General features: G+C 39.8%; 1 pseudogene; it reads left to right on the top strand.

Moving 5' to 3' along the window:
- Positions 1–316: 316 nt before the first annotated feature.
- On the top strand, positions 317–1,248 carry LOC138916712 (olfactory receptor 4D11-like; annotated as a pseudogene).
- The last annotated feature ends 15,026 nt before the right edge of the window (positions 1,249–16,274 follow it).

Below are 16,274 nucleotides of genomic sequence, written 5' to 3'. Positions count from 1 at the left end.
GGGAACCCATAATTCCTTCCATAAAGCCTTCCTTAGATATCTTCCTCAGCAACTTCTAGGGGTGAACTTTAAAAGATCACAAAGTCCCCAATCAAGTACGGTAGGAAAGCAAATGATCTAGCTCAAAACTCAACTTGTACTAATGAGGGAACTGAAGCAAGTAGAACTGAGTGATTTCCCTGGTAACACAGCTAGTTCATGAAGAATAAGATATATTTCTGTATGTTCATTTTCTGTATGAGGTAAAACTTTGATTTCATTACCTAAGTAATATTATTTCTTTCCAAGCTGTACTTGGAGGAGGAAATATCATCCAATGGCCCTGAGAAATCATACCAGGGTGTCTGAATTCATTTTTTGTGGCCTTACCCAGTCTCAAGAGTTAAGCTTGCTCTTATTTTTATTTTTAGCTGTGATTTATGTAACAACTGTGTTAGCAAATGTTGCCATCATGATCACTGTGACCTGTGAGCCTCGCCTTCACACCCCCATGTACTTCCTGCTCCGCAGTCTCTCTGTCTTGGACATCTGCTTCTCCTCCATCACTGCTCCGAAGGTCCTAGCTGACCTTCTTTCAAGGAGAAAGACCATCTCCTTCAACGGTTGCATCACACAGATGTTTTTCTTCCACCTCCTCGGTGGAGCAGACATTTTTTCTCTCTCTGTGATGGCTTTTGATTGCTACATGGCCATCTCCAAGCCCCTGCACTATGTGACCATCATAGGGGGAGATGCACTGCCCTCATTGTGGCTTCCTGGATGGGGGGCTTTGTCCACTCCATTGTGCAGATCTCCCTTTTGCCACCCCTCCCCTTCTGTGGACCTAATGTTGTTGATGGCTTCTATTGTGATGTCCCGCAGGTGCTCAAACTCGCCTGCACTGACACCTTTGTCATTGAGCTTTTAATGATTTCCAACAATGGCCTGGTCACTATCCTGTGGTTTGTCCTTCTTCTTGTGTCATACACAGTGATCTTGATGATGCTGAGAACTCAAACTGGAGAAGGCAGGAAGAAAGCCATCTGTACCTGCACAGCCCACATCACTGTGGTGACACTGCACTTTGTTCCCTGCATCTATGTCTATGCCCGGCCCTTCACTGCCCTCCCCATGGACAGAGCTGTCTCCATCACCTTCACTGTCATCATCCCTGTTCTGAACCCCGTGATTTACACCCTGAGGAACCAAGAGATGAAGTCATCCATGAGAAGACTGAAGAGAAGACTCATGCTTTCTGAAAGGGGATAGCCTGATTACAGATTGTGGATCAAGCTGCAAGAATATAATTGAGATATTTTCTTAAAATATTTGCTGTCACATATTGTCATGCCTCAACCAGAAATAGACGAGTATAGCAAGATGGCACAGGCACAAAGGATCAGCTACCTGGCACAACGATATTGAGAAGGAACACCAGCAAGAAATTAAGCAGATAGAACATAGTCCTTAAAGAGCAATTGACAGCAAGCAGGGCACAAACGTGAAATACTGTAGAAGTTCTTGGTGTCCAGGCAATGGGATGAAAGATAGGACTGTGGTGTCCAGACATGCAGTAGGCAACAGGGACACAACCATTCAGTATGTGTAGAGACTTAGTTTTAAGGATCTTCATTGTCTTTCACTCCCTGTGACTTCCTAACAGTTGGATGTGACCTAGAACTTATACAGTCTTATTTTTAAAGCTCCAATATATGCCTACAGCAAGGGTAAGAATCTGGAACTACCTGTCTAACTGTTCATACTATTGCCTCAGACATAAGTTAGTTTGACTAGTTGAAAAAGGAAAAGCTGTATCTAAGCCAATAAATATTTTTTTCCTATGTGCACTTCTTTGTCATTTCCCTTACCACAGTGCATTAAAGGGCTCCAGAGAACTTAGCAGATCTAATTCTCCATTATATTCGCAGTGTCTAGAAAAGTGCCTGACCTGTAAGAAGCTATTAGTGTTTGTTCATTGAATTTGTGGAATGGAAGGAAAGGAATTTATATAAGAGTATGACATCAGTTCTACTTAATCATGGTTTTTAGAATTTATTTATTTATTTTTATTGAAGTAACATTGGATTATAACATTATAAAACTTTCAGGTGTACATTAAAATATATTTCAAATTCTGTGTAGATCACATCATGTTCACCACCCAAAGACTAATTACGATCCGTCACCACACATGTGTGCCTAATCACCCCTTTTGCCCTCCTCCCTTCCCACTTCCCCTCTGGTAACCAGAAATCCAGTCTCTGTTGTTATCTTTTTGTTTGTCCTTTCTTTTAATCTTCTACTTAAGAGTGAGATCATAGAGTATTTGACTTTCTCTGTCTGACTTATTTCACTCAGCATAATACCTTCAAGGTCCATCCATGTTGTCACAAATGGCCAGATTTCAACATTTCTTATGACTGAGTAGTATTCCATTGTGTATATATACTACATCTTCTTTATCCATTTGTCCCTTGTTCAGGACCTAGGTTGCTTCCAAGTCTTGGCTGTTGTGAATCGTGCTGCAATGAACATAGGGGTGCATGTATCTTTATGAATTTGTGTTTTCAAGTTCTTTGGATAAAGACTCAGCAGTGGAATAGCTGGATCATATGGTAGATCCATTCTTAATTTTCTGATTTCATAATTTTCTGAAACTCCATACTGTTTTCCATGGCAGCTGCACCAGTTTACACTTCCACCAGGAGTGTACAAGGGTTCCCTTCTCTCCACATCCTCCCCAACATTTGCTGTTTCCTGTCTTGTTAATTATAGTCATTCTGACCAGAGTGAGGTCATATCTCATTGCAATTTGATTTATTTTTCTCTGATAGTTAATAATGTTGAACATCTTTGCCTGTGCCTGTTGGCCATTCATATGTTTTCTTTGGAGAAATCTCTGTTCAGATCTTTTGTCCATTTTTTAATTGGGTTGTTAGTTTTTTTATTGTTGAGATATATGAGTTCCTTCTATATTTTGGGTATTAACACCTTATATAGGGTTTGCAAATATCTTCTCCCAATTTCTAGGTTGTCTTTTCATTTTATTGATGGTTTCTGTTGCTGTGCAGAAGCTTTTTAGTTTGATGTCATCCTGTAGGTTTATTGTTTTACTATTGTTTATCTTGCCTGGTCAGACGTGGTATTTGAAAGACTGCTGGAAAGACCGATGTCAAAGAGGGTACTGAGTATATTTTCTTCTAGAAGTTTCATGTTTTCAGTTCTCACATTCAAGGATTTAATCCATTTTGAGTTGATTTTTGTGCGTGGTGTAAGATAATAGTCTGCTTCCATTCTTTTGCACGTGACTGTCCAGTTTTCACATGATTTATTGAAGAGACTCTCCTCTATCCATTATATGCTCTTGGCTCCCTTGTCAAAAATTAGTTGTCCATAAATGTGCGGGTTTATTTCTGGGCTCTCGATTCTGTTCCATTGATCTGTGTGTCTCTCTTTGTGCTATTACCAAGCTTGTTTTTTTACTAAACCTTTGTAGTATATTTTGAAATCTGGGGTTGTGGTACCTCCAGCTTTATTCTTTTTCCTCAGCATTGCTTTGGCTATTCGGGGTCTTTTGTTGTTCCATATAAATTGTAGGATTCTTTGTTCTATTTCCGTGAAAGAATGATGTTGGAAGTTTGATAGGAATTGCATTGAATCTATAGATTGCTTTAGGAAGGATGGATATTTTAACTATGGTAATTCTTCCAATCCAAGAGCATGGAATATCTTTCCATTTCTTTGTATCTTCTTCAATTTCTTTCAACAATGTTTTATAGCTGATGGTATACAGATCTTTCACCTCCTTGGTTAAGGATATTCCTAGGTATTTTATTGTTTTTGTTGCACTTGTAAATGGTATTATATTCTTAATTTCTCTTTCTACTACTTCGTTGTTAGTGTATAGAAACGGGACCGATTTTTGTATGTTGATGTTGCATCCTGCAACTTGACTGTATTCATTTATTATTTCTAAAAGATTTTTTAGTGGATTCCTTATGGTTTTCTACATATAAAATCATGTCGTCTGCAAAGTGACAGTTTTACTTCTTTTCTTATTTGGATCCCTTTTATTTCTTTTTCTTGACTGATTGCTCTAGCTGAGACTTCCAATACGATGTAAAATAAGAGTGGTGACAGTGGGCATCCTTTTCTGGTTCCAGTTCTTAGATGGATAGCTTTCCGTTTTTCTCCATTGAGAATAATATTAGCTGTGGGTTTGTCATATATGGCCTTTATTATTTTGAGGTATTTTCCTTCTATACCCATTTTATTTAGAGTTCTTATCATAAATGGATACTGTATCTTGTCAAATGCTTTCTCTGCATCTATTGATATGATCATGTGATTTTTATTCTTCATTTTGTTAATGTGGTGTATCACATTGATAGATTTGCACATGTTGAACCATCCTTGCATCCCTGGAATGAAACCCACTAAATCATGATGTATGATCTTTTTAAGGTACTGTTGTATTAGATTTTCTAGTATTTTGTTGAGTTTTGTTTTCATCGATGTTCATCAGTGATATTGGCCTGTAATTTTCATTTTTTGTATTGTCCTTGTCTGGTTTAGATATCAGGATAATGTTGGCTTCATAGAAAGATTTAGGAAGGCTTGCCTCCTCTATAAATTTGTGTAACAGTTTGAGAAGGATAGGTATTATGTATTCTTTGAATGTTTTGTAGAATTCACCAGGGAAGCCGTCTGGCTTTTGTTTTTTGGTAGGCAATGATTACTGTTTTGATCTCCATACTGGTGATTGGTCTATTCAAATACTCTACTTCTTCTTGATCCAGTTTTGGGAGGTTGTATGATTCTAACAATTTATCTATTTCTTCAAGATTATCCAATTTGTTGGCATATAGCTTTTCATAATATTCTCTTATAATCTTTTGTAATTCTGAGATGTCCATTGTAATTTCTCCTCTTTCATTTCTGATTTTGTTTATTTGAGGCTTCTCTCTTTTTTTCTCGGTGCTTCTAGCTAAAGATTTGCTAATTTGGTTTATCTTTTCAAAGAACGAGCTCTTGCTTTCATTAATTTTTTCTATTTTTTTTTCAGTCTCTATTTCCTTTATTTCTGCTCTGATTTTTATTATTTCCTTCCTTCTACGGATTTGGGGCTTTGTCTTCTTCTTCTTTTTCCACTTCCTTTAGGTGCACTGTTAGTTTATTTGGGGTATTTCTTGTTTGTTGAGGCAGGCCAGAATTGCTATAAACTTCCCTCTTAGAAGCACTTTTGCTGTACCTCATAGATTTTATCATGTTGTATTTTCATTTTCTTTTGTCTGCCAGTATTTTTTATTTCTCCTTTGATTTCACTGACCCAATCGTTGCTCAGTAGCATTTTGTTTATTCACCACATTTTTGTGGCTTTTCTGATTTTCTTCCTGTAGCTGATTTCTAGTTTCTTACCTTTGTAGTCTGAAAAGATGCTTGGTATTATTTCAGTTTTCTTAAATTTATTGTGACTTGTTTTGTAGCCTAATATGTGATCAGTCCTGGAGAATGTCCCATGTGCATTTGAAAACAATATGTATTTTGTGGTTTGGGGATGGAATGTTCTATATATATATCTACTAAGTCAATCTGGTCTAATGTGTCATTTAAGGCCAATGTTTCCTCATTGATCTTCTGTTTGGGTAACCTATCCATTGGTGTAAGTGGAATGTTAAAGTCCTCTATTATTATTGTGTTACTGCATATTTCTCCTTTTATGTCTGTTAATGATTACTTTATATATTTAGGGCCTCCTATATTGGCTTCATAGATATTTACAAGTGTTGTATCTTCTTGTTGCTTTGTTCCCTTTATCATTATGTAGTGCCCTTCTTTGTCTCTTGTTATAGTTTTTGTTTTAAAATCTATTTTGTCTGATATAAGTATTGCTACCCCTGCTTTGTTTTCTTTGCCATTTGCATGGAATATCTTTTTCCGTCCTTTCACTTTCAGTTTGTGAGTGCCTTTAGGTCTGAAGTGTGTCTTTTATATGCAGCATATATATGAGTCTTGTTTTTTTTATCCAGTTGGCCACCCTATGCCTTTTGATTGGAGCCTTTAGTCCACTGACATTTAAAGTAGCTATTGATAAGTATGTATTTATTGCCATTTTGTTACTTTTCATTTTCTAGATGTTTTAGTAGTTCTCTGTTCATTCTCCTTCTCTTGCTGTCTTCCCTTGTGGTTTTATGGCTTTCTTTAGTAATGTGTTTGATTTCTTTCCTCTCACTTATTTGTTCACTTATTATAGGTTTCTGATTTGTGATTACCATGAGGTTCCCATATACTATTCTACATATACAGCAATCTATATTGAGTTGATAGTCTCTTTAGCTTGAGCTCTTGTAAAATCTCTAATCTCTTACTCCCCTCCTCCCACATTTTATGTTTTTGAAATAATATCTAATTTCTTATTTTGTGTGTGTCTATTCATTACCCTCTTATTGTTGAAATAGGTAATTTTAGTACTTTTGTCTTTTAACCTTCATATTATCTTCAGAGGTGGTTGATCTGCTGCCTTTACTGTATTTTTGCCTTTACCAGAGATTTTTATTATCTGTTTGGTTTTTTGATAATTTTCTTATCCCTATATGTGATCTTCTCTTTCCCACTTAAATAAGTCCCTTCAGCATTTCTTTTAGAACTTGTTTCATAGTAGTAAACTCCTTTAATTTTTGCATGTCTGGGAAGCTCTTTATCTCTCCTTCCATTCTGAATGATAATCTTGCTGAAGAGAGTATTCTTGGCTGTAGCTTTTTTCCCTTTCAGCACTTTAAATATGTCATGCCACTCTCTTCTAGCCTTTAGGGTTTAGGCTGAGAAGAGCACCAATAGCCTTATGGGCTTTCCTTTGTATGTCATTTATGGCCCTTCTTTGCTGCTTTTAAGATTCTCTCTTTATCTTTAATTGCGGACATTTTAACTATAATGTCTCTTGGTGTGGGTCTCTTTGGGATTATCTTGTTTGGTGTTCTCTGTGTTTCCTGTACTTGGGTGTCTGTTTCCTTCCTTAGGTTAGGAAAGTTTTCATCTATTATTTCTTCAAATAGATTATCTGCCCTTTTGTCTCTATCTTCTCCTTCTGGGACACATATAATACGAATGTTAGTGTGCTTGATATGGTCCCAAAGTTCTCTTAGACTGTCCTCATTCTTTTAAATTCTTTTTTCTTTTATGTGTTCAGCTTGGGTGATTTCCTCTAGTCTTTCATCCAGCTTGCTGATCCTTTCTGTATCATCTACTCGGCTATTAAGTCCCTCTAGTGAATTTTTCATTTCCAGTATTGTATTCTTCATTTCTGACTGGTTCTTTTTGATATTTTATAATTTTTTGTTGATGTTCTCAGTGTGTTCATCCAGTCTTCTCCCAATATCTATGAGAATCCCTATGAGTTTTTGCTTGAAATCTTTGTCAGGTAGATTGCTTATTTCTGTTTCATTTAATTCTTTTTGGGAGGGGGGTTGTCCTGTTCCTTGGCATGGAATGTATTCCTTTGCCTACTGATTATGCCTCTTTCTCTGTGCTTATTTCTATGTATTAGGTGAGTCAGCCATGTCAACTGATCTTGGAGAAGTGGCTTTATGTAAGAAAAGCCTTTAGAGGCCCAGTAGTGTGCTTCCCTCTCATCAGCAGTCCAAATGATCCATGAGTGACCGCTGTGAGTGCTATTTATGTCCTTCTGCTGTGTCAGGGTTGCTCTTACTGCAGATACTCAAGGAGTCTAGTCTTTCACTCCCTGGCCAGCTGTTTGTAAATTGGGTTTGGGGAGCCCCAGCAGCATTGGCAACAAGATCTAATAGCACACTTTTGTTGCAGTTTTCCTGTTACTTGAGTAGGTACCCAATGTAGTTGGTTGCTAGGCTCAGGGGATAACAGTTGCTGTAGGCCTCAGGCTTGCAAGGCTATTGTCAGCTCTCTTAGAATCACAGTTCTGGGGGGCAGGCCCTAGGCATGGGGAGCACTCAACTGTTTCAGGCTTCAGAAGGTGGGGCAAATCTTGTTTGTGGGTTTTTGTGAAGCACAAGTCTTCTGCCACTGATAAGCCCCCCCCCCGCCCCCAGTCCACACACACCATAAACACAGTCCTGGCTCATGAATACTTCCTGATCTCCTGAAGGGTACTCTGTAACCCCACTGTAGATGTCCCCACCCCTCCACCAATGCCCCCCACAGTTCACCTGGTCCTCACACAGGCCCTGCTTCACAGAGGTGGACACACCAGCCTGTCTGTAGAGGATTAAGGTACCCAGTCTACGCAGGCTGACAAGTAGCATGAGGGCTTGTTGTTATGTGGTTCCAGTCCCTAGAGTGGGCTGCCTGCCCGGGATGAACTGAATTAAATCCACTCTTTATTGGGTGCAGGGGTGTGGCAGACCCTTGAACTAACAAGCCAGGGGAAGAACTCCAATGGCATCTGCCAGCATCTATGTCAGCTCTCCTGTACTTGGTCACAACAATGGCTGCCACTAATGTCTCAGTCTCTGGAGAGGTCTCATCACTCACTGAGATGCACCCAGAGCCTGCCAGGTGAGTCTCTTTTCACCAAAGGACTGTGGAGCTTTCTTTTTGGTGATTTTAGGTTGCTGTCTGAGATGGGTGAATCTATGTATGGGCCTTTTAAGAGCTGGATATTTCCAGCTTTCTTCTGATAGCTTTTCTGGGGTTATTCCCCATTGCAGTTAATAGCCAGTGGAGCCAGATAGTAGGACACTTATCTCAGTTGTGCTGAGTCTGAAGGATGCTTATAGTGGTACAGTGCCCTTACTAAGGGCCCTACTTCTCCAAGGGAGGCTGCATACCTTAGGATGGCTCCCATCTGGCTGGCTGTAAAGCTCCACCACTCACAAAGGTGGCTTCTTTTTCTCTCCATAAGGAATTTCTCTCTCTTCTGCCTCAGTCAGGACAGTTTCTTGTTGTGGGTGTTCTTTTTATCCACATTTCAGTTGTCTGTCTGGGATAATTTTTCCAAGAATAGTTGTGACCTGGCTGTGTTTGTGGGAGGAGGTGAGTTCAGAGTCTGCCTATGCTGCCATCTTGACGAGATCCTCCTTGGTTTTTAGTATTTAAAATTGTCTCTATTTCTTGAACAGATACTTCAACATGGAAGTCAAAGGAAATGGAAGTATTTGAATCACAGTATCTGCAATCTTATACTCAAGATCTGGGCATCTGTGTGTGTCTTTATGAGAACACTAAATCAAATGTTAGATTCAATAACATTTGTTGAGACCCATATACACCATAGAATAGAAACATCCCAGGAAAAATGAGTGTTTTGCAATATTCATGGAAAATGAATGTACAAATTCATTCAATCGGAGTTTCAATAAACCAGGGCTTTGAGTATGTCCAGACAGACACTTGAAATACCTGACAATCATATATGGGAGGATGGAATTTTTTTACTCTCTCTTTCTTCTAGAGCACAAATCCTAGTAAGATTGAGTAAGTAAACAGATTCATTGAAATGTAGCAGTAGGATAATTATTATGATAATAATAATGATAATGTAAGCCTGCATTCCTTCATTTTCATTTATTGGAAACAGCTAGATTTTTTAATTTATAATTTCTTATATTTTAGAAACATAATACAGTGCATGTATTATTTATTACGTAATTTCTTCCATGGGAAGCATCTGATACACAAACACTTTAATATTTCTGCAGGCAAATGGATGAATATTTCCACAAACATGCAATAAATAAAAACTGTGCATGGTGTCACATAAATTCAGATCAAATTTTGCAATAAAATTAATTCACGTCAGATCAGAGTTTACTGCCAAATGTATTCCTAAAAATTTTCCAGCATTCAGAGTTTTGAGATTTCAGAATGACTTGCAAAAAATGCAGAAGCTGAGTAAGAGGGAGTTGTAGTAGGAAGAGTAATCCCCCCACAAAGATATTCACATCCTAATCTTCAGAATCTGTGAGTATGCTATTTAGGTAGTAAAGGAAATTAAGGTTGCAGGTAGAATTAAGGTTGCTAATGAGCTGACCTTGAAGAGGGAGATTACCCTGGATTATCTGGGAGAGGGCCAATAAAATCACAAGGGCCTTCAAAAGTGAAAGAGGTAGAGAGCATCCAAGATGGCGCCGTGAGTAGTCCTCTTTGTCTCTCCCCCTTCGAGTCTACAATTATTTGGACACTTATCTCTTAACAAAGGATATCCAGACAGCATCTCAGGACGTCTGAGATACCCACGCGACTATACATCGGAAGGCGGACGGACTTTCCTCTGGGAGGATGTGGAAATAGGTGAAAACTCTCCGACCCTGACTGAGCAGCCGAGTACCCGCAAGCGGCTTTCTTCCAACGGACGCCCCCAGAAGATCTACACACATCTAGGGCAGGAGCGAGCACACAACAGAGGAGCGACGGTGGAAACAGGTGACCAGAACCCTACCTAAACCCCCCGCAATTACTCCTAAACGCAGAGGGAAACTTTGGAGTTGCACACCTGGGCCCATGGGGAGAGTCTCTCCCCGCCATTGGCGGGGAGACCCCGCCTGGTGTTCGCGGCACTCGGAGGGTCCCAGAGAGAGTCGCTGAGGGTACAGAGGTCTCCTGGCTGCCACTGCCTGCACGGTGGGGCTAGGGATTGCCGGAGATCTCCGAGCGGACTGGGACTGGGTGAAGCTCCAAAGGCCGACTCCACGCCCTGGAGGGGAAGTTACAGAATTCTGCCCGGGCAGCAGAGAAAACTCTCTGTCTTCCATTAGCAGAGGGGCCATGCCCAGCACTCAACTCCAGGAAAGCCCCGGAGAGAATCCCAGAGGGCGGGGCAACCCCCAGCTGCCATTGCACGCCCTGTGGGACTAGGGATTGCCGGAGATCTCAGAGAGGACTGGGGCTGGGGGAAATTTCAAAGGCCGGCTCTGCGACCTGGAGGGGAAGCTCCGGAGTTCCTCCTGGGCAGGAGACAAAACTCTCTGTCTGCCATTAGCAGAGGGGCCATGCCCAACACTCAACTCTGGGAAAGCCCCGGAGAGAATCCCAGAGGGCGGGGCGACCCCCAGTTGCCGTTGCCCGCCCCGTGGGACTAGGGATTGCCGGAGATCTCAGAGAGGACTGGGGCTGGGGGCAGTTCCAGAGACCCAGCTCCGTAGCCGAGGGGGAAACCCTACAGGCTCACAGCAGCCTTAGGGAAAGCCTCTGCACAGCACCAGTAGAAGGCACCTAGCCGGCAGCCACAAGGCTGGAAGACCCCAGGGCAAAAGCAGCATAGCTAGGTGAACTAACCACAGACTGTAGAAAATGCCAATAGCTCTCCTGCAACCCATAGAGGACAAGTGAGATTTTGTGGGTGCCGACAGCAACGGAGCGACAAATATAAGTGATCCCAGCCCTGGCCACTGGAAAAGCCCATAACACCGTTGCAGACCCCAAGGAGGGAGCACATCTAGGTGGGCTGCAACAGTAGGCATCAGCAGCCTGAAGCCCCCCTGTGACGGCCCCCACAGCAGAGGAGGGAATCCAAAGGACCACTGTGACTATGAGGAGGGGCCCAGGCCCAGTTAGCAACTGCAGACAGGGTTCCTGGTTGGTGCAGTATAAACAGCTGCTCCCCCACCGCAGCAGCTGAAACAAGTGAAAGGAGCAACTAAACTCTATCTCCATGCAGAGGCACAAATCAACAACATCAAGCAATATGAAAAAATACATTAAATCTCCAGAACAGAAAGATAGTAACAAATACACAGAAAACAATCCCAAAGAAAATGAGATATATAACCTAAATGATGATGATTTCAAAACAGCCATTATTAAAATACTCAATGAGTTAAGAGAGAATTCTGACCGACAACTCAACGAGTTCAGGAGCTATGTCACAAAAGAGTTTGATATGATAAAGAAGAACCAAACAGAAATATTGGAAATGAAGAACACAATAGAGGAGATTAAAAAAATCTAGATGCTCTGAACAGTAGGGCCGATAATATGGAGGAAAGAATTAGCAATTTGGAAGATGGCAATATAGAATTGCTGCAGGCAGAGGAGGAGAGAGAAGCAAGACTAAAAAGAAATGAAGAAACTCTCTGAGAATTATCAGACACAATTAGGAGATGCAACGTAAGGATTATAGGTATACCAGAGGGAGAAGAGAAGGAGAAAGGGGCAGAAAGCCTATTCAAAGAAATAATGGCTGAGAACTTCCCAAATCTGGTGAGAGAGATGGATCTTCAGGTGACAGAAGCCAATAGATCTCCAAACTTTATCAATGCAAGAAGACCAACTCCACGGCATGTAGTAGTGAAGCTAGCAAAAGTCAACGACAAGGAGAAAATACTAAGGACAGCCAGGCAAAAGAAACTAACCTACAAAGGAACCCCCATCAGGCTATCAGCAGATTTCTCAGCAGAAACTTTACAGGCTAGAAGAGAGTGAAATGATATATTCAAAAATCTGAAGGACAAAAATCTACAGCCGAGAATTCTCTACCCAGTGAAAATATCCTTCAAATACGATGGAGAAATAAAAACTTTCCCAGATAAACAAAAATTAAGGGAGTTCATTGCCACAAAACCTCCACTTCAGGAAATCCTCAGGAAAACCCTCATTCCTGAAAAATCCAAAAAAGGAAAGGGGCTACAAAACCAAGAGCAGAGGAGATAAGTAGAAGGACAACAACAGAGAGTAGCAGCTCTACATCAGAACAGATTAAACCATGGGACGAGAAACAAAGGAAATTGAAGAAAACCGGAAAACAAGACACAAAATGGTAGTGGTAGGCCCCCACATCTCAATAATCACTCTAAATGTAAATGGATTGAACTCCCCAATCCAAAGACACAGAGTGGCAGGATGGATCAAAGAACAAGATCCAACAATATGCTGCCTCCAGGAAACACACCTCAGCCCCAAAGACAAACACAGACTCAGAGTGAAGGGATGGAGAACAATACTCCAAGCTAATAATGAACAAAAGAAAGCAGGTGTCGCTATACCAATATCAGACAAGGTAGATTTCAAAGCAAAACAGATAAAGAAACACAAAGAGGGACAGTATATAATGATAAAAGGGACTCTCCACCAAGAAGACATAACACTTATAAGTATATATGCACCCATCACAGGAGCACCAAAATTTGTAAAGCAACTCTTAATAGAACTAAAAGAAGACATCAACAACAATACAATAATAGTAGGGAACCTCAACACACCATTAACACCAATGGACAGAACATCCAGACAGAAAATCAACAAGGAAATAATAGAAGTAAATGAAAAATTAGACCAGATGGACTTAATAGATATATATAGAACACTTCATCCAAAAACAGCAGGTTACACATTCTTCTCAAGTGCACATGGAACATTCTCAAGGATAGACCATATTTTGGGAAACAAAGCAAACATCAATAAATACAAGAGAGTTGAAATAATATCAAGCATCTTTTCTGATCATAATGCTATTAAACTAGAAATGAACTATAAGAAAAAAGCAGAGAAAGGTGTAAAAATGTGGAGACTAAACAACACGCTTCTCAACAAACAATGGATCATTGAAGAAATTAAAGAAGAAATCAAATTTTATCTGGAGACTAATGAAAATGAGAACACAACATACCAAATCATTTGGGATGCAGCAAAAGCAGTCCTAAGAGGGAAATTCATCGCAATACAGGCTCACCTCACTAAACAAGAAAAAGCTCACATAAGCAACCTCAAACGACACCTAACAGAACTAGAAAAAGAAGAACAAACAAAGCCCAGAGTCCGTAGAAGGAGGGAAATAATAAAAATAAGAGCAGAAATAAATGATATTGAAACAAAAAAGACAATAGAAAGGATCAATGAAACAAAGAGTTGGTTCTTCGAAAGAATTAACAAAATTGACAAACCCCTAGCCAGACTCACCAAGAAAAGAAGAGAGAAATCGCAAATTAATAAAATTAGGAATGAGAGAGGAGAAATCACAACAGATAACAATGAAATACAAGAGATCATAAGAGAATACTATGAAAAACTATATGCCAACAAATTGAACAACCTGGAAGAAATGGACAAATTCCTAGACTCCTACAATCTCCCCAAACTGAATCAGGAAGAAAGGGAGAATCTGAATAGGCCAATCACAAGTAAGGAAATAGAAACGGTAATCAAAAACCTCCCCAAAAATAAGAGTCCAGGACCAGACGGCTTCTCTGGAGAATTCTACCAAACATTCAAAGAAGACTTAATACCTATTCTCCTCAAACTGTTCCAGAATATTGAGAAAGATGGAGTACTCCCTAACACATTCTATGAAGCCAACATCACTCTGATCCCCAAACCTGACAAGGACAACACAAAGAAGGAGAACTACTGGCCGATATCACTGATGAACATAGATGCAAAAATCCTCAACAAAGTTTTGGCAAACCGAATACAACAATACATCAAAAAGATTATACACCATGATCAAGTGGGATTTATACCAGGGACACAGGGATGGTTCAACATCCGCAAGTCAATCAACGTGATACACTACATCAACAAAATGAAAAACAAAAACCACATGATCATCTCAATAGATGCAGAGAAAGCATTCGACAAGATCCAACACCCATTTATGATAAAAACCCTCAATAAAATGGGTATAGAAGGAAAGTACCTCAACATAATAAAGGCCATATATGATAGACCCACAGCCAAGATCATACTCAATGGACAAAAACTGAAAGCCATCCCTCTGAGGACAGGAACAAGACAAGGGTGCCCACTTTCACCACTCCTATTCAACATAGTACTAGAGGTGCTGGCCAGAGCAATTCGGCAGGAAAAAGAAATAAAAGGAATCCAAATAGGTAACGAAGAAGTAAAACTCTCGTTGTTTGCAGATGACATGATCTTATATATAGAAAACCCCAAAGAATCCATAGAAAAACTATTAGAAATAATCAACAACTACAGCAAAGTAGCAGGGTATAAAATTAACGTGCATAAATCAGTAGCATTTCTATACACTAACAATGAACTAACAGAAAAAGAACTCAAGAACTCAATCCCATTCACAATCGCAACGAAAAGAATAAAATACCTTGGGATAAACTTAACCAAGGAAGTGAAGGATCTATACAATGAAAACTACAAGACTTTCTTGAAAGAAATAGACGATGACATAAAGAGATGGAAAGACATTCCATGCACATGGATTGGAAGAATAAACATAGTTAAAATGTCCATGCTACCTAAAGCAATCTACAGATTCAATGCTATCCCAATCAGAATCCCAAGAACATTCTTCACAGAAATTGAACAAACAATCCTAAAATTCATATGGGGCAACAAAAGACCGCGAATTGCTAAAGCAATCCTGAGCAAAAACAAAGCCGGCGGAATCACAATCCCCGATTCCAAAAAATACTACAAAGCTACAGTGATCAAAACAGCATGGTACTGGTACAAAAACAGGTCCACAGATCAATGGAACAGAATTGAAAACCCAGAGATAAAACCACACATCTATGGACAGCTAATCTTCGACAAAGGAGCAGAGGGCCCACAATGGAGAAAAGAATGTCTCTTCAACAAATGGTGCTGGGAAAAGTGGACAGCCACATGCAAAAGATTGAAAATTGACCATTCTTTTTCACCACACACCAAAATAATCTCAAAATGGATCAAAGAACTAAAGATTAGGCCTGAGACAATAAGTCTTTTGGAAGAGAATATAGGCAGTACACTCTTTGACATCAGTTTCAAAAGAATCTTTTCGGACACTATAACTCCTCAGTTGAGGGAAACAATAGAAAGAATAAACAAATGGGACTTCATCAGACTAAAGAGCTTCTTTAAGGCAAGGGAAAACAGGATTGAAACAAAAAAACAGCTCACTAATTGGGAAAGAATATTTACAAGCCACTTATCTGACAAAGGGTTAATCTCCATAATATACAAAGAACTCACACTGATTAGCAACAAAAAAACAAACAACCCGATCAAAAAATGGGCAGAGGACATGAACAGACATTTCTCAAAAGAAGATATGAATATGGCCAATAGACACATGAAAAGATGGTCATCATCGCTAATCATCAGGGAAATGCAAATCAAAACTACACTAAGATATCACCTTACACCCATTAGATTGGCAAAAACATCCAAAACCAAGAGTGACAAATGTTGGAGAGGATGTGGAGAAAAAGGAACCCTCATACACTGTTGGTGGGAATGCAAACTGGTACAGCCACTATGGAAAACAGTATGGAGATTTCTCAAAAAGTTAAAAATAGAAATACCCTATGACCCAGCCATCCCATTACTGGGTATCTCTCCTAAGAACCTGATATCAGAAATCTCAAGAG

This window comes from Equus caballus, chromosome 12 (assembly GCF_041296265.1).
Source record: "Equus caballus isolate H_3958 breed thoroughbred chromosome 12, TB-T2T, whole genome shotgun sequence".
In the NCBI taxonomy this organism is placed as follows: Eukaryota; Metazoa; Chordata; class Mammalia; order Perissodactyla; family Equidae; genus Equus; species Equus caballus.
This window is presented reverse-complemented; position numbering and strand designations above follow the sequence as displayed.